This window comes from Sciurus vulgaris (assembly GCF_902686455.1).
Source record: "Sciurus vulgaris genome assembly, chromosome: 9".
Lineage (NCBI taxonomy): Eukaryota > Metazoa > Chordata > Mammalia > Rodentia > Sciuridae > Sciurus > Sciurus vulgaris.
The window spans coordinates 51713280-51736900 of NC_136469.1; the positions used below are offsets into that span (position 1 = coordinate 51713280).

A 23621-nucleotide genomic window follows, 5' to 3' on the forward strand; every position below is an offset into this window, starting at 1 on the left:
GTCTTTTAGTTCAGCTAAGTATATCATGCACCTGAGAAACACTTTTATCCTCTGTGTTTATGGAATTTACAAGTAGCAAACATCATCTTAAAATTTATAACAGAAAATCTAAAATGACTTGGCAGACTTTTTTTAAATTATTGTCTGGCAACGTACAATAAAAATTTAAAAATAAAAAAACTCAGTTGTAGTGCTATTTCCTTTTCCAAGAATTTGCTTTTCAAAATGCCACTGAAAATTCTGAATAAGTAGCATTCCTAAATTGAGATTATTTTGAGAAGCCATTTAACCTATCAGGATTGGCAAAAACTCCAGACCCTGAAAACTTCACAAGTTTCCAGTAGGAACGTGATAAGAAAACCTACTCTGGAAGGCAGTTTAATGATATGTCAAAATTATACTTATACCTTATAACCTACAATTCTACTTTGCAAATTTATACAAATATAATTGTATACATGAAGAGTAGTCTATGTATAGTTAGTTATTGCGGCATTGTTTCAAAGCCAATGATTGGCCACAACCCAAATGTCCATCAATGGGTCACTATTTACATTGTGGTACATCCCTACAATGGACAACACTGTAACTGCTTTAAAAAAAAAATAATGAGGAAGCTGTCTCAGAACTGACTTGTTAAATTTTCCTACATACATTGTTTAGAGAAATTTATTCATTACAGAGAAGTATTATGTGCTATTTTTTATATTATGAAGGGGGAAATATAAGTTCATACTATTTGCTTCCTTCTATAGAAAGGAATTCTGGAAGGATTCTTTTAGGAACTGACAACAGAGGCTGGGCAAGGGCTGGATGGCAGAAACAGAATTTGGGCTCATTCTATAAATCTGAAAAAATAATGGATAAAAATTATATACTTGAAAAGAACCCTTTCTCAAGTCCAAGTTAAATCAACCTAGTCCCTTTTTGGGGTTGTTGTTTTAACAAACTTCTAAAATTCTGGACTCAGTAGAGCAGATTGCTTTATTTTCCAAATCAAGTTCCAACTTTCTCCTTTTCTACTTGGTCCATCTTGCAGGGGTTTTTCCCAGGATACCCAATAGAAAGTCCATTTCTCTAGGCCTCCCTGCTCCCGTTTGATTTCTGGGGATATTTGAGAGTTTTTTAAAGATTCATGAAAGCAAGGATTTTGTTTGAGTCCTCTGCCTCAGTTGTCACACAGAAAAGAGGGCCTGGCACACAGAAAGTGTTAAGTATTTGTTGAATAAATGGATTCTTTTTTTCATCCAACTTCAATGGGACAGACAACACCACACAAAGGGAGAGGCAACGTTCATTTAGTGTCAAATATTTAGAAATACTTGCCATTCCTAGCATTGGCCCAATATAGGCATTCTGATCCTTGCAACATTCCTAGCATTATTTTGAGTTTTACAGAAAATGAACAAATAAGCCTATAGAATGCTGTGTGGAACAATGAATCTGAACTAGTCACAAAATTTTATTTTTAATAAACCTATGATTACATATCCTTTGGGTCCACGTTAGGATGAAAGTCTTTCCAGAGAAACACAACACGAATTCGTAATGAGGAAAAACAATGGCTACCTTAAGTCAAATGAGTCCTAGTCCTTAGGTGCCCAGAGATATAAAAAGAAAACAAAATCTTTTGCACCAAAAATGCAATCACTATTTTTATTTTCAAGAATAAAATTATCCTTGAAGTCAATTTCTAGTGGTCCGGTAGTGAATTTAGTCACATAATATCAATGTCAATCACACAAGCACAACTTCTTCCTCCTCAGTGGGCACAGAGATATCTCTTTAACCTTGAAATAAATAACTATAAAAACAGAATAACTGTGCTAGTAATACTTCAGTAATGTGCTGAATAGGTGCATAGCTGACTGAGTCATTGTGAAGATTTTTAGTGCCACAAACTTAAGCTTGGTTGAGGCCTCCTCCTCCTTAACCTTGGTTGAGAACGTCCTCTTTTGGCAGCAATGCAAACACGTTTAGAACTTGGGTCTTACCTCTATTTCCCTTGCTGTCATTTAAAACAGCAATCTGATGAGTGAGGAAACATCCATCTACCTCAAAGAGCTTGTCATTCAAGGTTCTCCATAGGATAAAATTAAAATTCTCAAAGCAAAATATTTGTGCAATGTCTTTTATAGGCATAAGGGTGGGGGTGGGGATTAAACCCAGGGGCACTTTCCACAGAGCTATATCCCCAGCCCTTTTTATTTTTTACTTTAAGGCAGGATCTTGCTGCTTTTTTGGTGACAACAAGATCTGGCCCCGCAGAGGACGTTGGATTTCATTGTCCTTTTCAGTACTACAGTACTTATTCCTTAATCTCTAATCCCCTCAATAAAATGATTTGAATACTCCGCCCCCCTACTACAAAAAAAGATCTTGCTAAATTGCTTATGGCCTCACTTAGTTGCTGAGGCTGGCCTCGAATTTGTGATCCTCCTGCCTCAGCCTCCCCAGTCACTGGGATTAGAGATATGTGTCACTGTGCCCAGCTTTGCAGTATCTTAGCTGGAAAAGGGAGGACAGAAGAGAAGTTGCAGAAGTGGTGGCCAGCCAACTTTGAGTTGATTAAACTTATCCTTATGATAGAGCATCAGAAAGCACCAATCCTACCATCCACGGATGACAGCATAGACAAGTCCACCTTGGTCCTTGTGGCAGTTAACACTCCAAGTCTTATAGCAGATTTTTTTTTTTTTCCTGTTTGTTGTAGGATCAGAGGGTTGACAACTGTAGGAAGGGGAAACAGGTTAAGAAAGACACTTTGAGCCATATGTGGTGGTGCACAAGTGCAATTCCAGTGACATTGTAGGCTGAGGCAGGAAGATCACAAGTTCAAGGTCAGCCTCAGCAACTTAGCGAGGCACTAAACAACCTAGTGAGACCCTGTCTCAAAATAAAAAATGAAAAGGGTGGGGGAATGTGGCTCAGTGGTTATGCACCCCTGGGTTCAATCCCTGGTACCAAAACAAACAAACAAACAAACAAACAAACAAAATGACTGAAGTGATGGTACATGCTATGACAAAGAAGGGCCTTGACAACATTATTTTAAGTAAAAGAAACCAGTTGAAAAGGCCACACGATGCACGATTTCATTTATAAGAAACATATGGAACAGGCAAATGCAGAAAGACATAAAGGTAAGTGGTTATCAGGGACCAGGGAAGAGAACAGGGAGCGAACACAAGCGGATACGTGGTTTTTGCCAGGGTGATGCGTTCTAGAATTAGATAATGGCAATGGCTGTACATTCAAAATATACCAAAAAACACAGAGCTATACACCTTACAAGAATGAGTTCTATGGAGTACAATTCTCCATAATGTTGTTAGAAAAAAATAAAAGGAAAAACATGTACCTGAAATGCCACGTAATGATCGACTTCCACTGGCCTAACAGTTCACACCAGAGTAAGGCCCGGCAGGGTAAGTGGCATAGTGTCACATCTCAGAGGCTCCCCCAGCCCCGGGGTCCACACTTGCCACCTAGGAAGAACACTGCACCCTTGGAAGGATGTTTTCCTCAGCTCACCTTGAACTTTTTTCTAGCCACTTCCCTCTGGTGACTCCACCCGCTGTTACCACCCACCTGATTCTACAGCCCAACACGGTCCTGTTTATCTTGGATCATCTCTTCCTGTGTCCCATTTTCCAAGCTGATCTTTCTAAAAGTTCACATTCCTACTTTAAACCCTTCAGAGATTTCCCACACTTGAGATCTCTAGGGCACTGAGATACTATGTGTTTTATTTCTTAGGTAGCAGGGGAATGTCAAATCAAAGCAGATAGTTGTTCTTGGGCTTTAAGTTTGGGAATAACCATAATTTATAACTATTTTAATGTGGTATAAATGATACTAATAATATTGTAATCTTCCAGATTATATTCAAGTCCATAGCTAAACATGGTGCTTTCTAGTCACTTATATGTGTGCCCTTGTCAAAAAGGAGAATGAGGCTGTCAGCTGTGGTGCTGCACGCCTGTAACCCCAGCAACTTGACTTGGGAGGCTGAGGCAGGAGGATCACAATTTTGAAGCTAGCTCAGGCAACTTACCGAGACCCCGTCTCAAAATAAAAAAATAAAAAGGGCGGGGAATGTGGCTCAGTGGTAGAGTACCCCTAAGTTCAATATCCCCAGTACTGGAAGAGAGGAAAGGAGAGGAGAGGAGGGAGGAGAGGGAAAGGGGGTGGGGGAGGAGAGAGTGAATGGGTAAAAGGGTGCAACCGAAAATTGAAGGCAAATATACGCACACCGTTCCAAAACCTATTTTTGGTACGCATCCTAAGGTGGTGTTAAGAAAAGACTCATTCTGAATAGTATCACAGAAATTCATGATTTATTTTAATTTGAAGTTTATGGACCATGCATAATTTTATAAAGGAACAAAGTAAATGATATAACTTTCAACTGAGGGAAGTAATATAGAATCAGAGAGCTTGGTAAATATATACCAGGTGTTCTTGATCACAAGATGCAGAGGATTATTTCCTGTGATTTAATACTGTTCCACCTGCTCCCAGGAGCAAAATTTTTTTTATGAAAAAGGACTCTGAAGTCTGAGTTCACACTTAGCACCTGTGTGACTCCAGGCAAGAGGCCAACCCTCCCTGTGCCTCAGTTCCCTCATCTGTAAATTGAGACAATGACTGCTAACTTCATAGGGTCCCTCAAAGCACTCAAAAATTTAAAAAAATTAATAGAAATGAAGAGCTTAAAAGCAGCCTCTGGCATTTACTATCATGTGTATTTAAGATGGTACTAAGATGGAAGACACCAGGGGAAATACAGTGTATTAGTTAACTCTTACACACGGACTAAAGCTGGGCTGCATATTTGGTTCTCAATTCCTTTGTTGCCAGAGTAAAAACCAAACCAAAACAAAACAAAACAAAAAAACCCTCAAAACCTACAAACCAAAACTCAGAGGAAAGGAGAAGAAGAGAATCCATATCTGTATGTATTTTAAGGAGGAAGACTAGGAAACGATGTTTTGTTCTCTAGAAGAGAACTCACTGTGGGTCTGTAGACAAGGGGCAATGAGCAATACTGAAGACCCAGGTAGGCCATTGTATCATGCTCTGATAGGTTCTCATTGTGTCCTCCGTGAATTTCAAAGAATAATGCTCCAGATCTTCTTCAGTAAGAAGTCGTGGAACGTGATATGAATGCACAGCTGATGGACTGGCTCTTTTCAGGGACACAATGGCACCAGAAATGCTCAGTCCATCTCTACATCCATTCCCCACAGCATGCTCCTGATGATCAGGGCTGAGGAGACTGACTGATCCAGATTATGGAGCAAATTTCCTAACATCAGGAGATGGCAAAAATAAGCTACATAAAAACATTAAGAAACCTGATGCATTGAAAAGCATTTGTTTTTAAGTTTAATGGATTGAGAGTCATCATCTGGCAGAAGAACAGCCATATTCATCTCAGGGGATTAAACAACTTGGAAGAATATTCCCATCTGTTATAGTCATCTGAGGCTCTAAGCTCTTGTGGTTAAGACATATTTTATTGTAAATTGGACAACACATGAATTTTCTTTAAAATACTGGTTACTAGAGAGCAAACCTTAGCTTTAAAAGGACCTGTACTGGGTACGGTGGCAAATGCTTATAATACTAGAGACTCAAGAGGCTGAGGCAGGAGAATCGCAACTTCAAGGCCAGCCTTGTCTCCAAATAAAAGATAAAAAAGCTGAAGCTGTGGATAGGGTTCAGTGGTAGAGCATTTGCCCAGCATGCACAAGGCCCTGGTTCAATCTCCAGCACCACCAAAAATAAAAAAGTAAAAATAAAAAGGCTGGGGATGAGCACAGTGACTCACACCTATAACTCTAGAGACTCAGGAGGCTGAGGCAGGAGAATCAGAAGTTGGAGTCCAGCCTCAGCAGTTTAGCTGAGACTGCCTCAGAAAGAAAAACGGACTGGGGATGTAGCTCAGTGTTACAGTGCCCTGGGTTCAATCCTCAGTACTTCAATAAAATTAATTAGTAGAACCTGTATTCCTTCAGATAGTCCCAAACTATCTGTGTATTAACAGGATGTAGTTGAACTTCCATGGCTACTTCACGGTTCAAGAAATAATTCAACTTCATGTGCCTATCCAATGTCCAGTGATTTGTCAGTCTTCTCTACTTCTTCCAGCAAAGTATGTTGTACTTGCGGCTAATTATTTCAGAATTATTCTTCAGACAGAGTGGTGTTAATATTTTTATTTAATAGAAACATAACAATTGCACATATTTATGGGGTACCATGTGATGTTTCCGTACACACATACATATGTAATGATCAAATCTGGGCAATCAGCATCTCCATCATCTCAAACATTTATCATTTCTTTGTGTTTCTTTGGGAACATCTAAAATCTTCTAGTTATTTTGAAATATACACTGAATTGTTAATCCTAAGTTTGAAATAAACTATTTTCATTTTAATACATGTGGAGTATTGCTAAAGAAAGCAAAAATAGATTAAGGTTCTAAGACACCGAGTATAGCATTCTGCAGAGGAGAGACAGCATTTATAATTAACCCCTGCACAACGTAGGACAAATGTCACTTCCTTGGAAAAGTACCTCTTCCAGATGGGATCAGGCTTCCTTTCACTTCCTCTACATTATTCTATTTTTTTTTTTCTCCATCCTATTTGTTTTCTAGTTGCAATCATTTAGTCAATCACTAGACAAGATTGACTAGTCTCCTTTCTGTCAGACGCTAAGCTCCATGAGGGAAGAGGTTACATCGGTCAGGTTTTCTGCTACTTTTCAGGCACAAAGCTGGATAGAGTTGATGGCTATATCTGAGTATGTGTTCACAAACTAACTGGAAGAGGCACATGTCAACTCCTTGAAGGACAGGTAGGTAAGGAAGTTGTGAAGTAAGCCTACAACAGAGGGAGAGAATGAAAGCATTTTACCCTCATCAAAGTGTGACCCACAGTTTGATATTTGGAAGATGCATTTCAGAGGCAGAGTATGTATACCTAAGGCAGATATGAAGGGGAGGGAGGGAGAAAGGGAGAGTAGAGGACTGACCCACTACTATAGGCGGGTGCTTTCAGAGTAAAATCTTATTATTAGAACTCAAATAGTGTTTTCTAATTACAGACTTAAATCTAAAATATCTTGAAAGGTCACTCTGTACTTCCCGCTGTCTAATGCAGACTGCATTCAAAACATACCAAAAATAGGAATCTTTTTTTTTTTTTTTTTTTTCAAGCCCAGAGAAGGAAGGTTGATCACAGATTGAAAAGCCCTGTGTTCACAACCTCTGCTTTCTGCAGTTTGTCTGTTAGGCCCTCTGTGGCTTAAAGAACCAGTGAGCTGGTTCTTTCCTCCAAGACACAAAGTTGTTATTGTTACACCCAAACTTCTAAAATCCTCAGAGTAAAAGTCATAAGAAATCATAAGAATGTCACATAGTATCATAACAGTAATCGTTAAATACTATCAAATGCCTTCAAACCTTCAATGAAAGAAAACAGCCCTCTGTACTTTACATTGACACATTGAAAGTTAGAAAGTAGTGACATCACCAAGGAGTAAGTAAACAAATATGAAATCATTTTCTTCATACATTCAATTTTAAAAACAACTTAAAATTACAAAATTGCTTTCCAAGATCACTGTTAAATGCATTTCTTAGGTTTTGTAAATCTAAGCATATGAACAAAGATTTAGCTCTGAAAATATTCACCATGACATTGTTAATAAAAGAGAAAAAAATCGAACACAACTTTAAGAGTCTTAAGTGCAAGAGATTGCTTAAGTAAATTGTGGTAAATGCGATGGAATAATGAAACACTCCTTCACCAGGTTAGGTAGGAAGGGATCAGAAATTTGTGACATACTCATGGGTACACAACAATGATATATATGAGACCCTATTTATCCTGCTATTTGAAAGTTGTATAAGTCAACATAAATGTTACGGAAAAAATAATGCAAAATGTTAATAAGCAATAGACTTATAAATGACTTATGTTTTCCTTTTGCTTATCTAGGTATTCACTCTTCTAAAATAAACATGGCTTGCTATCATAATTTAAAAGTAAAAGAAAAAAGGAGTTTAAAATTTCCAAAACAAATTTCCAAATATCAGCTACCATATTGTCTCTAAAAATAATTTATTATGACAAACTCAAAGACTGTTTAGTATCATTATTTACAAAGAATAAAAAAAAGTAAATCTCATTTTTCTTTGTGCTGTGTGTGAGGGGAGAGTAGTAAGCAAATAAAAATATTCAGTCCTGGAATCTTGTAAGTTTTCTTTTTAGCAAGATGCTATTTGTGGCGATGTTCTGCCAAGTAGTAAAGAGGTCAGCCTCTTTGATTAAAAATAGCATAATTATATAGTTGAAAAAATTAAAGCAAAATGTACATATTTACTATGATTGCTACTCTTGCTCAAACAAAATCATGCCTTTGAAAACAGAAAAGAAATTCCAAGTAAAAATAAAATGAGGACAGAAGAAAATGTAGGGCTTGGGGTTGTGGCTCAGTGGTAGAGTGCTTGCCTAGCACATGTGAGGCACTGGGTTCAATTCTCAGCAACACATAAAAAACTCCAAAAACTAACTAAATAAATAAAATAAAGGTACTGTGTCCATCTACAACTAAAAAAAAAATTTTTTTTTAAAAGCAAATTTGGCCTGGGTTGGGAGAGGGAAGTAATATCACAGAAGCTACTCAGGAAGGTTCCCCTTTGCCCAGGGACAGGGAACAGAAGTTGGAACAGAGAAAAATTCCTTGGGGTAATGGAAATTATGATGAAACCACAGGATCCTGTAGTGTGCATACCTGAGAAGGTTAAAAGAATGAGTGGAATGGGTGTACCTGAGAAACCTGGGAGATCTAAACCCATCCTAAGCATCCAGAAGGGTTGTGTTTTTTAGATCCCCAGCCATTGGAGTCCTTTGGTGAACAGACTAGAATTACTTGCTCAGTAATCCATTTCCTCTAGTTTTTTTCCTCTTTCCTTATCGTTTGTTGTCCTTGCTTGGGAGATTTCTAAGAGGTTGTTTGCTCTAGCCACCTCACCAGTTATCAGCAGTTTGCTTCTCTTATGAGAAACTCTTTCAAAACTGAACAATCCGTCCTTGTCAAAACTGTTATAAAGAGGCCTTGGGTTTCCCGTGTGCACCACACCCACCTCAGACATCTGCACCCTGCAAGTTTCCAACATTCCTTCCAAGCAATCTCAAAGCAAACTGCATGTCAGCATATTTATATAAACCCGTATCTCACAAAGCACAATCTTTCACATCATATTTGAAGTCTCAGAGGAAGGACGTATTAAGAAAACAAAATGGGAACCAAGAAATTAAGCCCTGGGGATCCCAAAGAGCCCATGACATTGAGATGGAAGAAACTGTTAAAGTACTAGGAATAACTGGATGAAGGGGAAGAAGAAACGAGGAAGTGAAAAGGACACATGAAAAGTTTTTGCCACTGTATTTTAAGCAAGAGAACGGAAGATGAAGCAAAGGACCCAGAAGCCTAGAAAGACAAACACATCTGGAGGTTGGGGCGGTGGACATGAGGACCCCATGTAAAGGGGAGGGAGGCTCTGCTGGTGGAACTGAGGCACCAACCAAGTTCCAACGCGTTGTCACAAAATGGGATGGCGCTGCTGACAAAGTAAATCCATCTACCCCGTGTGCTTTTACCTTGAGCTTCTAAGTCATGCTTGGCCAGAGCCTACAACTCAGGTGTCAGAAGAGAAACGAAAAGTAACCAGGCTTTAGTCACCTTAATCTCAGAATACAGCACCTTCAAGAAAAAAATATGGCTAAACACAAGGGAAAAAACCCTGAGGTCCCCCGCCACCTCCCTCAAGTGGCAAAACCCTGCTGTAGAGAAAAGGGAAGAATTATTTATCTCTGCAAAAAAGGTAGAAAATAATCCCAGTTTCCCATCACAGTTCTGAACAAGCAAACATGTATGCAAGTGTGCTTTTTCAAGTGGGAATAGATATTAATTTTTTACTTCTCTTTCCATCTGTGTGCACCCGTGTGTGTGTGTGTGTGTGTGTGTGTGTGTGTGTGTGTGTGTGTGTGTGTGGTGTTGCTGGGGGCTGAACTGAGGGCCTTGTGCATGCTAGGCATAGGCTCTATCACTGAGTTACACCCCCAACCCTTTACTTTGTCTCAACACGTCCCCCCAACCCCCTGGTCCTTTGGTTAAATTGTAACAATGTATTAGCTGATGAGCTGCCTTCTAATGGACAGCAGTGAGAAATAGGGCAGAAACAAGAAGCAAAGGGGCTTTCTGGGCAAAAAAGCATGGATGGAGTATATTTATTACAATCAGAAGACCTGATTTTAATCTGGATTCTGATATTGCTGCACTCTTTAAAAAATCACTTTAATTCTATGGGCCTCAATGAACACTATTTCTACTGTATTCTTCACCCTGATATCTCCAGTACCTAGAAATCTGAAAGGTACATAGTAGGTGCTCATCAAGTATTTGCTAAAGGAAACAAATGAACTTCTTGTCTTCAAATGTGTTCTATCTTTCTAGAGTGATACTAATACAACCACCAAAAGCTACATAGGGCTGCTTAAGTTTAAAATTAGTTAAAATTAGAAATTTAGTTCCTTAGTGACTCCAGCCACATGACAAGTGGTCAGTCATCCCATGTGGTTTGTAGTCACGGTAATGGACAGTGCAGAATTTTGGGACATTCTGTCATTGCAGGATGTTCTGGACAGGGCTGTCACAACAGTGCATGACTCGGGAGAAATACCTTGTACCAACATGAAGATGGGGCTCTCCAATCCAGACTGTGAACTGTTTACAGAGGGAATAGAGAAACTCATGCAGGCATTAAGCTTTCCCTCAGAGGATCCATCTCCTTTTTTTTTTTTTTTTTTTTTTGTGGTGCTGGGGATTGAAACCAGGACCTTGTTCTTGTGACGCAAGCACTCTACCAACTGAGCTATATCCCCAGCCCCTCTATCTCCTTTTAAAGGTACTTGCTCCTTCTGGTGGCATACATCTGTAATTCCAGCAATTCTGGAGGCTGAGACAGGCAGAAAATAAGTTCAAGGCCACTTAGTGAGACTCTGCCTTAAAATAAAACTTGAAACATGAAATAATAAAGGCTGGGTATACAGATCACTGATACAGATCAAGTCCTAACGCAACAACAACAACAAATACTGTTCCTTAGGATAGTTTCAACAAATTGTGTTGGAACAACTAGACAACTACATTAAAAAAACAAACAAACAAACAAACAAACAAAAAAACAAATAGAGACACTGATTTAGAAGATAACATGAGAAAATCTATGGGATCTTGGGTTCGGTAATAGATACACCACCATCAAAAGCAGGAACCATGAGAGAAATAAACTGATAAGTTGGGCTTCATTAAAATTAAATACTGCTCTACAAAACCCAGTTAAGAGAATGAAGACAAATCACAGACCAGGAGAAAACTTTTACAAAACAGATATACGACAAAGGCCTTACATCCAAAATAACACATAGAACTTGTAAAACTTAAGAAACCACAGAGCCCAATTCAAAAGTGGGTAAAAGATCTGGCCAGATACCCTATTAAAGAAGATATATAGATAGCAAATATATCATCAGGAAAAATGTTCAATACTGTCACTTGGAAGCTGCACTTTAAAACAACGAGATACCACTATACACAATAGGTAAAATCCAAAACACTAGCATTACCAAACACTGCTAAGGATATGGAACAAATGGAACTCCAACTCACTGCTGGTGAAAATGCAAAACAACATGACCACTTTGGAAGACAGCTTGGCCACTTGTACAACTACATAGTCTTGTCATGTGACAAGGCAATAGTTATCCCTCTGTATTTACCAGGTCTTGACAAATCAAGAATCTGTACAAAAATGTTTACAGCAATTTCATTTACAACTGCTGAAAACTGGAGGCAACAAAGATGTCCTTAAATAGGTAAAATGAATAAACTATGGTATAGTATACAACAGAATATCATTCTTATTATTTTGGTACTAGAAATTGAACTCAAGATGCTTAACCACTGAGCCACATATTAAAAGGGCCCAGCCCTTTTAATTTTTTTTTATTTAGAGATGGGGTCTCACTAAATTGCTGAGGCTGGCCTTGAACTTGTGATTCTCCTGCCTCAGCTTCCCAAATCACTGGGATTACAGGCTTGTGCCATCATGCCTGGCCAAAATAATATTAAGTACAGAAAGAAAAGTTATCAAGCCACAAAAACATGAAGGAACTTTAAATGCAAATTGGTAAATGAAAGAAGCCAATTTGAAAAAGCTACCTACTACAGAATTCCAACTAGGACATTCTGGGCAAAGGAAAACTATGGAGATAATAAAAAAGATCTGCAGTTGCCAGAGGATGGGGAAGGGTGGGATGAATAGAAAAGGGCAGGGATTTTTAGGTCAGTATGATATTGTAGTGGTAGACAGATACCACCAGATTTTTCAAGACTGATAATGTAAGAGTGAACTCTATTGTAACCCATGGGCTTTGGTGAATAACAATGTATCATATTGGTTCATTAATAGTAACAAGTGTAATCCACTAATGTGAGGACACTGGCATGCAGGGGAATAGAATATGGAAACTCTGGTTTCTACCGTTTTTCTGTAAACCTAAAACTGCTCTAAAATAAATAAAGCCTATTAATTTACAAAAAAAAAAAAGCACTTCTCACAATTGACTATAAACTCTTAATAATATTTAAGATAGCAACATTTTTCAATATTAAAAGCACTCCAAATACTGATTTAAGCTCCAAAGCAATACTACAACATTATGAAAAAGCAGCCCCCAGTTACATGCCTCAAGAACAATGATAATCTGTTCAACATAATCACTGACTTAAATCTGCTTTACAATTCCAAAATGCTTAATGAAGCCTTGTAAACACACAGAGCATTCTGAATATGGTTCCAAGCTGACAAAACAATGGTGGCCAGGTTGCTTCTCCAGCACTGGCTCCTACAGGTTTTCATATTCAACATACAAATTCATTCTGGGTATGGTGTCACATGCCACCATAGCTGTAATCCTGGGTACCTGGGAGGCTCAGGCAAGAGGATTGCAGGTTCAAGGGCAGCCTGAGCAAGTTGGCTGAACCAAGTCTCAAAATTAAAAAAAAAAAAAAAAAAAAAAAAAAATTAGTGATGTTAGTGATGCTAGTGATGTTGCTCAGTGGTAGAGCACTAGCCTAGCAAGGTCAAAGTCCTGGGTTCAATGCCCAGCATCACAAAATGGAACAAAAAAAGTGAAAGTGAAAGAAAGAAAATGTTAAAAGGGTTGTGGCTTTGGCTCAGTGGTGGAGTACTTGCCTAGCCTGAACCAGGTCCTGGGTTCAATCCCCAGTGCCCCACCCCACACTCACTCATTAAGGTGATATTTCACACACAAATGGTAGGGCCTGTCTTATGTAGCCCTGCTGAGACAAAAACTCCTTTCAGTATGTAGCACAAGCACACATGGGGGAAAGAGCAGCACAAATCTGTAGTGTGCACTTGTAGAATTGTTCCCTCATGAAACCAAACCCATGAAGACTTGCTTTGCTTCCGAAATGACATTTTTAGGACATCCCTTAAAATCATTCTTGGAATTCTTTTGGGTTCATAAGTGTGCTGACTGGGTGTCCGTGCTGTTGTCTGAAATATGGTGCCCTCTAAACTTTATTATGACTTCCCTACATTACCCATCTGATGTGGGGTGAGTGGGGGAAAGAACATTCCTGACTCATGTTGTTAACAGGACCCTTTAAGGGTTTCTTAGCTGCTTGCCTCAAGGAATCACACTACCAAACAGGCTTCCTCTCTTGTAAACCCCCTCCTGCAGGAGGGCTTTCCTGCACCTTGGCTTGCTGGTTCCCATCAGGTTCACTATAATGATGCTCACTTGGAGGCCATGGACTAGATGGTAATGCAGGGGTACCACAAGCAAGAAGCATGGTGCAACAACGCTGCATTAAATAAATGACCACATACACTCCTGTTCCTCCCTTCCAGATCAGAGACTCCTTTACTAGTCCTGAAATACAGGACAATCACTCTCTCCTTTGGACACTTTCTATTTTCACTACCAATGGGAATTTCTTCTAACCTAGGCCTCCTATACACCTTGCACATTGCCACAAATATCACTTTCCTTGACCTGTGACCCAGGGACAGACTCCATAAGGAGTCTGACAGCAGGTGCTCACTGGCTGGGACCCTCTTGCCTCACTTCTCCAGAGTAGTTCCCCTTCCTGGCTCAGCAAAGCTGCTTGTGCATGTGAGCTCTGGGTTGTTCCTGACTTGAGGGAGCATTCCTCTTTTCTAGGAGAATTAAAATCACTTGTCACATGCCTATTCACTTTGTCCATCCTCTATGGGGAGGAGAGAACAGATGGTCCAGTCTCCCATCAGAAACCAAAACAGACCAATAGCTACACAAATTAGCAACTGAAGGAAATGTAATTACTTAATCTGTGTTTGACTGTAGTTAGGTTCCGTTTAAACAGAAGCTATTTGAAGAAATAGACTGAGTGTCATTTCTTTGGCTCATTTCAGTATCTAAAACCATGTCTTGCTGAGAGCTGACACTCAATTTAAAAAAAAAAAATAAAATCTTAGTCACTTTGGTTACACATCCCCATTCCACCAGGCCAAATCCAAGATCCATCCCCTGCCGGGGGTATTAGGGATTGAACTCAGGGGCACTCAACCACTGAGCCACATCCCCAGCCTTATTTTTTATTTTATTTAGAGACAGGGTCTCACTGAGTTGCTTAGCATCCCACCATTCCTGAGGCCGCTTTAAACTCGCCATCCTCCTGCCTCAGCCTCCTGAGATGCTGGGATTACAGGCATGTGCTACCGTGCCTGGCCCAGGATGATTTTTTAAGAAGTATTTTAATCACTTCTTGAAAACGGACAGAGTCCTCATAGTTCACATGATACATACTTGCCAATAAGACAAAAATGTGACCACAGAAATAATAGCCACAAACCCAAAGATATTTTTCTGCTATTTTCAAAATTCCATGTAATTCTTTTACTGTGATTTTAAATAAAAACATCTCAAAGGGCTTTCTTAGGGTTTCTGTCAATTATATCTACAATTCAGAATTACCAAGGGAACCTGGTTGGTTCCTCTGAATGTCCTTCATAAAATAGTATTCCATGCAATGAAGGATGAATTTCCATTTTAGTACTAACCCACAGGATGTGAGGTCTCTGAGCCTTCCCAGGGCTGGCACACTCAGGATTGGAGGATGACCTGAGGACTGGCCTCAGAGGTCCAACTCCAATCTCCCGTTGCCCTGACAGCCTCAGCTAACTCTGCTTACCCTTGTTGACAAGCACATCCATGGCAATTCACAGCTGACACTGCACTACCTCCACTACTTCTGCTTCCAAACAGAGTCAGGAAACTATTAGTAACACTATGGTTTATAAAGTAACAATAAGGCCAGCTCATCAGGCAGCTGTATTTGTTAACTCATGGATATGTACAAGGAGTCCATCCAGATTCTCTTTAGAAGATAATCAACTCTCATTTAAATGAATAAAAATGTTTTTGAGGACAAATAATTTTTTAAAAGGCATTTTGTCAAAATGTCCTTCGAGTTTCATGTTAAAAGGATCAAAGTATTCTTAGAATTCAAACACAGCTAACTAATGGCTTGAATAAAAATAAGTATGTATCCAATCCTAAGATGGTTTGACAAATAGCTTTCATTCTAGTAAAAGTGAGGTTCAAGTACACCAGGTAAAATAAAAACTTCAGCCTTGCTTTCTTTAGCGATGACAGCAAAGCAGGGCAGAAGCTCAAGTGCCTAAGCCAACAGGGGAAGAAGAACAGAAATGAAACTCAGAGACCAATACCACACATTACCTTGAGTTTCTCTTTCTGACAAAACCACTGAGAACAACATTTCTAAATCACATCCTTCTGCATGTAAGTTTCATAATTTTCCTGCTCTTTGCTCACCTATTAAAGGCAATTTACATTTCAAGAAGGAAACCAAAACAATTTTTTAAAAAAGATTAAGAGAGAGAGAGAGAGAGAGAGAGAGAGAGAGAGAGAGAGAGAGAGAGAGAGAGAGAGAGAGGGCTGAATTACATTACAGGATAGAGTTTTGGAAAAAAAAAAAAAAAAAAAAAAAAGCAAGGTCTGCATGTGACTAGTGGCCCATAAAGAAATAAAAAAAGCAATAACTACAAAAGTTTGAGATCTGCTTGAGCCTACCTTCAAAAATCATTGAGACACAATTGGAAATGGCAAGAGGTCATTAAAACAGGTACATCTTAGTTTCCATGACTGTTTACTGGATAACTAGAAATAGGTTGGTCTCCTTTCTCTCTCACATGTACCTTAACACACAGAAGCAGATACAGAGAAAGGGATCTGGGTTGTAGCTTCCTTCACTTAATTTCAAGTATATTCCCTGCATTCTGCTAATGTATACTACATGAATTATCCTCTGTTAACCCATGTCTTTTAGATATGTATAATTTTAATTCAATGACAAAAGAATCCCCCCTTTAATTTGCTTTTCTTAAAAAGGTACTAGTTGTTCATATCTTTAGTTCAAGTTTCTTCTCTCTTCCTATTAACATTATCTTTGGAGACAAATATTATGCTACCTCTGAAATACAGAAGCAACTATCAGATTATTCCTATTCCTGTTCATCCCCATGAGAAGCAATTTTGTCACCACCTCCACCACTTTGTGCCATAAGAATACCAAAGAGTCTGCCAAGTTAATTAATCACAACTTTCCACACATCCAAATCCTTGGGCTATAGAATAGGACCTGAATTCCTCCTCCTGATAATCCACATCATCCTGCCTCTGGTCCTTACCAAGACAGCTCTAGAAATAGCACCAAACTGGATTGAGAAAATCCCACCTTTCCTAATAATATTAGTTTTGGCACCTACACATAAAGAAGTTAGACTAACTAGACCATCTAAGAATTTTCAGGCTCTTGACTTCCAACCTTTTATTCTATCCTCCCCAACCTCATGAAGATTAAAAAAAAAAAAAAAAAAAGCCACAGTAAGTCGAATCTATTAATGCTGTACTTACTAGATCTGGTCTATGTCTCAGGAAAAGTACAATCCATTTGAAAGATCTAAAGACATTAGGTTAAACTCAATGAAAGTCCACTTCTGATTGTTCCAAAATGGGCCCTAAACAGGGCATTTTGATAGACCATGAATTCTCAATAGGGATATCTTAGTTTGCTTTCTGTTGCTATAACATAATACCTGAGATTTAGGTAATTTATAAGGAAAAGAGGTTTATTTGACTTACGGTTCTGAAAGCTGGTAAGTTCAAGATTGGGTGGTCACATCTAACAGGTTTCTTGCTGGTGGGGACTCCCACCATGGCAGAGAGACTTTTTACAACGAAGCCACCCCTGGATAATCAATGAATCCATCAGTCTACAAATGGATTTAATTCAATCACAAGGGCAGCCACTCATGATCCAATCACCTCTTAAAGATTCCATTTGGTCCCACCTCTGAATACTGGGGATTAAATTTCAACATGAATTTTTGGTAGGGGCACTTGAATTCAAACAAGGATTGAAATCTAGTTATTGAAAGGTGAAAAAATGGTTTGTGACCCTTCAAAGGACATTAAAATTTCACTGAGGTAGGAAATCAGTTAGGCAAAACCTGTCTATCAAGGTTCCTTAGAGAGGTGGTATTGGGGGGGAGAGCGAGCAAGAGAGAGAGGAACCCAGAGAGGGGCTCAAGTTTGCTGAGTTGGCTAAATCACCCTAAACAAATTCCTTAGCCTGAGTTTCAGCTTGATATTCTACCAACTTCACAGGGTTTTTTGTTTTAAGGAGTACAAATGAACAGCATCTTTTTTTATTTTTATTTCTTTGGCAGGGCAGGGCAGTAGGGAAGGAATAAAAATATTTTGAAATGCAAGACTGTCCATCAAAATGGTATATTTTACTCATCAGGGTGTTCAAGTTCTAAAAGACCTTTTCTATTCCCATGGCTGTTTTTCTACCATCAAGTGTGTAAATAACTGAACTGCTAATAGAGAAGTGAAGCAATGAACAGTCTGGGATATTAACCCATTTCACATTTAGGAGGACACAATTCTGCAACAAGAGATGAACATATATATTTAGGAGAGAAAAATCAAACTTGAGTTATAGGAAAGTCCTTTCAAAGAAAAACAGTCAGTGTTTGTACAATATTGCTCCATGCCCCCTCCCAAAATATCCCCTGCCCATTCAGGAGGAGCTAGATCAAGCACTACTCCAATAACATGAATCTTAGTGAAAATATAGCATGAGGAACTCAGAGCTGTCTTTATCAAAAAGAATCTTTTGACTTGCTTATAAGAACAAAAAGTGGGGTGGGGGGAGGAAAAAATAACGGAATGAATCAAACATCATTACTCTATGTAAATATATGAATATGCAAACGGTATGCTGTTACTCCATGTACAAACTGAAACAACATGTATCCCATTTGTTTACAATAAAAATAAATTTTAAAAAAAGGGTCATTACATACTCATGAATTTTGGCATCTTTGATTTTTCAATCAATTGCAGGTATTATTCTTGTTGATACTCAAATAGGCCCACTTTTGGCTAGAGAGAACTTCTAGTTGGCTCTTGGATCTTTTGTATCTGCCTCAGTAGTCTGATACAATTTTTGGTTTCTGGTTTGACAACATGTTCTAGGACCATCTTGTGCAATTCTTGCTGCATTCCTACTTTATAAGACTTCTTGAATCTGGTTCTTTTCTGGGGAAAATGCAGCCTACTAGCTATCTATTAGTCCTACTATTCCCTTTGCAGTGAATAGAGTTGAGCTCTGTGTTAAAAATAAAATTAAAATACATAATTCACATTGATGATTTTAATTCAAATTCAAGAACATAGAAATTTTACTTAACCTCTTCAATCTTACATTTGATTCTCTTTGTATTCTTAGCAAAGTTTCTGGTTCTTACAGAAAAACAATACGATTACTCATTTGCTTTATTTCACAATATACTCAGATTTTTTTGTTTTGTGTTTCAGCTCTTTTTTGATATATTTGCAATTCTTAATGTATATTCTGACAGACATGTAGAACTAAATTATTTTATTTTATTTTGAAATGTGCAAAGTTTATCGTCTAACCTTCTCATCAGTATTTTAGTTTATCTTGAATCTTCAGCAGAATAATTATTCCTCAGTTGTTGTGTACATTATCTTCTTTATGTCCATTAATTAAGCACAGTGACTATGTTATTTTTTTTTTTACATTTTTACATTTTATGTTTTATTTATTTTTATTTTTACTGACTGCATTTTGATTCATTGTACACAAACGGGGTACAACTTTTCATTTCTATGGTTGTACACAATGTAGATTCACACCATTCATGTAATCATACATGTACATATAATGATGTCTGTCTCAGTCCACTATCTTTCCTTCCCTTGGGCCTCATTTCCCTCTACACAATCCGAAGTTTCTCCATTCTTCTTTTACCCCCACCCTCCATTATGTATCTTCATTCAACATCATCCTTAAAACACTAGCCAGAGCAATTAGACAGACCAAAGAATTTAAAGGGATACAAATAGGAAATGAAGAACTCAAGCTATCACTATTGTATTTTAAAATCTAAAAAATCCAAAAGACGAATGATCTCACTGATAAGCGGATGATGACACGTAATCGGGGGTGGGAGGGGGGCAAGAATGGAGGAAGGAGGGACTGTATAGAGGGAAAAGAGAGGTGTGAGGGGGAAGAAAAAAATAACAGAATGAATCAAACATCATTACTCTATGTAAATGTATGAATATGCAAATGGTATGCTGTTACTCCATGTACAAACTGAAACATGTATCCCATTTGTTTACAATAAAAAATAAATAAATCAAAAATAAATAAATAAATAAATAAAATCACTGGAAATAATGCTGCTGTGTGTTTATGTTGTTAACCTGTGACATCATTTAATTTATTAGTTTATTTTTACTTTTATTTTCTTAGTAATTGCTTTTTAAAATTTTTATTTTATGGTTATATAAAATATTTCCATGGTCTCAATGTCAAATATACAATGTTAGATGTATTCTGAAAAGTCTAGCTTTAATTTTGTCTTCTCTTTCTTGTTTCCGCCCTTTCCCTATAGGTATACTTTTTATTTTCTTTTTAAAAATTTTTGTTTTATTTTTCCATTTGAAACAAAGTACATGAAAATACATATTTCTCATCTCTCTATGCATGGTAGCATATTATACATATTTGGAGATCATTCCATACTAGTATATGGAGCTGTTTAAATTTCTTTCTATATTTGTATTATTCTCCATTGTGCAAATGTACCATGCGTTATAGTTGTACATAATGATGGGATTTTTGTTGCATATCATACATATACACATAAGTGTATCTTAGTTCATTCAGCTGGTCCTACTTTAATGACTAAGTTGTTTTCTGTCTGTAGATATCACAGACAATTCTGCAACAAAGAGCTTTATTCCAGCTTTCTCTTTGAATTTTCACCAGTTTTCTGGAATAGATCCTTTAGGGTAATTTTTCTGAGAAAAGGTTAAATGTATTTTTTGCTAGGAACTACAAAAATAAAGATTGTACCATTTTGCATCCCCACCAGCAAAAAAAAAAAAAGAAGAACAAAAAGAAATATCTTCCTACAATACCAAAATCAAAATCTACAAGCTTAGTTGGAAAAAGTAAAACAACGTGTGTGTCATGAGTAAAGTTATGTGAATTAACACAAAAATATATAAAATACTTCATTCCTTCAATTTTTATTAAATGTGGTCTTAAATTAGGGTGACCATACATTTTAACATTCAAACTAGGCCAGCCATATGTGAAAGAGCCTTTAACATCCAATCTCTGAGACTGGACTGTCCTGGATTAACAGGACATGGGATCACTTTAATCACAGAAAACTGCAAGGATTCATGAAGTGAAAATCAGATGGAATAATACGCAAATGTGTCTACGTTAGTAAAGTTGAGTTTTTAAAAAAGGTGTGAAGAGATGAATTTCAAAAGATGATGCCCACAAAAGAATTTCTTCAAATGGGACAATATTCTATTAAACAAAGGATGAAAATTAAAGAATAAACAGCAAAGTATTAAAATAGGGAATTAATCTCCAATAACACCAGAATATTCAATTTATTTTCTTTAAGAAAGGTAATCTTTTCTAAAAACATAAGAAAACTTCATATAGATGCTTCTATATCACTGTCTCTAGTAAGATTGATTATTTTTGTCAGAAGGAAACATATGCAGGAAAACAAGATTTATAACCTTTCACTTCCGCCCCTCCACCTAAAGCAACAGCCTGCATTAGCCAGGAGCTTACTATCTCCACAGCAACTGGCATAATGAAAGCAGGATAATGAAGTAAAGAACAAAGTGGTGGAAGTAGAGTAGAAGAAGACACTTCCACCCTGCCATGGTGACAAAATAACTATCAAAAAAGAAAGAAAAAACAAAGGGAGCTAGGTATGGTGGCACAGGCCTGTAATTTCAGACGCTCAGAAACTGAAGCAGGAGGATCACAAGTTCAAGGTCAGCCTGGACAATTTAGTGAATAAAAATTTAAAAATTTAATGCAAAAAAAAAAAAATACAAAACGCTGTGGATGAAGCTCAGTGGTAGAGCACTTGTCAAGCATGCACAAGGTCCTGGGTTCGATCGCGTGCACCATAAAACAACAACAAAACTGATAATGGCAAAGGAAAATTTGCTAGATTTGCTAGAAAGAGCCCTTTTGAAGGAGCTACAGTCAGTTACCACCACACCAAAGAACACCAAACCTTCTAGGGCTTCAAGACATTTGAGTGTACGATGGGGCGAATAAGTTTCAAAAATGGTGAGTTTCAAAAATGGGGAAGTGAATGGAGAAGATATACAGATGACTTCACCCAAGGGACTCAGAGGTGGAGTGGAGAGATTTCTGAAAATAATCAAATGATTTCCACAGGTTTTTACTATTGGACTCATAAGTAGAGTACAAATGAAATACCCCAAAAGAGAGAACTCAACTAAGCAAGCCTCAGGATCAACTGCTGGCTTGGTGGAGGAGGCAGGGGAATGGTGGGAGAGGAATGATGGAATCATTTAAACAAGGTGTGAAGAGATGAATTTTAAAAGATGATGCCCACAAAAGAATTTCTCCAAATGGGACAATAGTCAAAGACATCCCAGGCCCAGACACAGCAGTGGCTGCAGAAGGCAGGTGGCGTGGGAAGAGGGCAGCAGTCGGACTGGGAAATGGGAAAGTCAGACTCTAACTTTGCCTCTGCCCAACAGAACACAGTGGGAGATAGTAGAAGTAAAAAATGCAGTATTCAAGAATATCCCAGGGGTGGTGTGTAGCTCAGTGGTGAAACACTTGTCTAGCATGTGTCAGGTCCTGGATTCAATTCCCATCACCTTCATTAAAAAAAAAAAAAAAAAAAAAAAGAATATTCAGCTCATTAATCCAGCAAATATGTATGGAGTAACAGCACCATGCTAGGAAATACAATTCTCTTCCACATTGCTGAACCCAACAAACTCTGGGTTCTCATCTTACTCAACTTCTCAAGAACTTAAACAGAACTGATGTGATGACTCCACCCTTTTCAACAGTATGTCGTTTGGCATCTGGAACATGACTCTTCTGTCCCCAAACTCACTGACACTCCATCCCCTTATATTCACTTTGCCAGTCCTCAGAGTTGCTCTGCCTACATAATCTCCCTAGTGATTCCAGATGTCCCATAACTTTATTATGTATCACTTCTATGTTGACAACCCTGGCTCTGCTCTCAGCCACACGTGCAAGTCACAATCACAACTGGCTATGTGACATCTCTTCATGGGGATGACTAAAAAGGAACTCAAGCTAACCAAGGGCCAAACCATATCTCCATTCTTCACAACTGTCTCTACCACCCAAAAATAGAAAAATGACTGATTTCTCCTACTCTCTCACGTGGTACATCTTACCCATCAATCCCTGAAACTCTCAAATCCATCCACCATCTTCCACTTCTAATGTCACCAACCTCCAAAGAGCCACATCACAGAATGCAGCTAATGGCTTCCTAATGGATCTCTCACTTTTATTACTCTTGCCCACTTCTAGTCCACTTTTCATAATCCCTGCTCATGGCATTTGCAATGAGATTTATACTCCCTACAAAGTGCGCAAGCCTACCCACCCTGGACCTGCTGCTGCTGGCCAAGCCACATCTATCTCTCACCTATCCTGCTGCTCACCTGCTGCTCACCTGCTGCAGCTAGACCAGACTTCCCACTTTATGTGTAAATAAGCTCTTTCCCTGGTGCACGTGGTGTGTCCTCTGCCAAGTGTTCTCATCCTTCGAAATCTCAGTGCAAATCTTCCTTCTCCCGACAAACCTTGCCTGACTGAGCTACTATAGCCAGTCCCTACCTCTCTCTACTTCTTCAAAGAACTAGTTCCAATCTAAATTTACATACTGATCGGTTTTACTTGCTTATCATTCTGGCATTCTCCCTTTCTTAGCGTCTTTGCCTCTCCTAACACACACATTCAAACAATCTCCATTAAAGAAAACTTGAGAGATATTCACTGCTGA

The 23621-nt window shown here is 38.3% G+C and overlaps 1 protein-coding gene across 6 annotated transcripts in view; it reads right to left on the reverse strand.

The window, feature by feature from the left end:
• SGMS2 (sphingomyelin synthase 2) overlaps positions 1-23621 on the reverse strand; it is an 85031-nt gene that overhangs the window by 49032 nt on the left and 12378 nt on the right. The window contains exon 1 of one of the 6 annotated variants that reach the window (XM_079153582.1): positions 2614-2630. The exons of the other annotated variants lie outside the window; for them this stretch is intronic. The gene's annotated coding sequence lies outside the window, so the exon portion shown is untranslated. Of the gene's footprint in view, positions 1-2613; positions 2631-23621 lie in introns of those variants that run through there. 6 annotated transcript variants of the gene reach the window in all.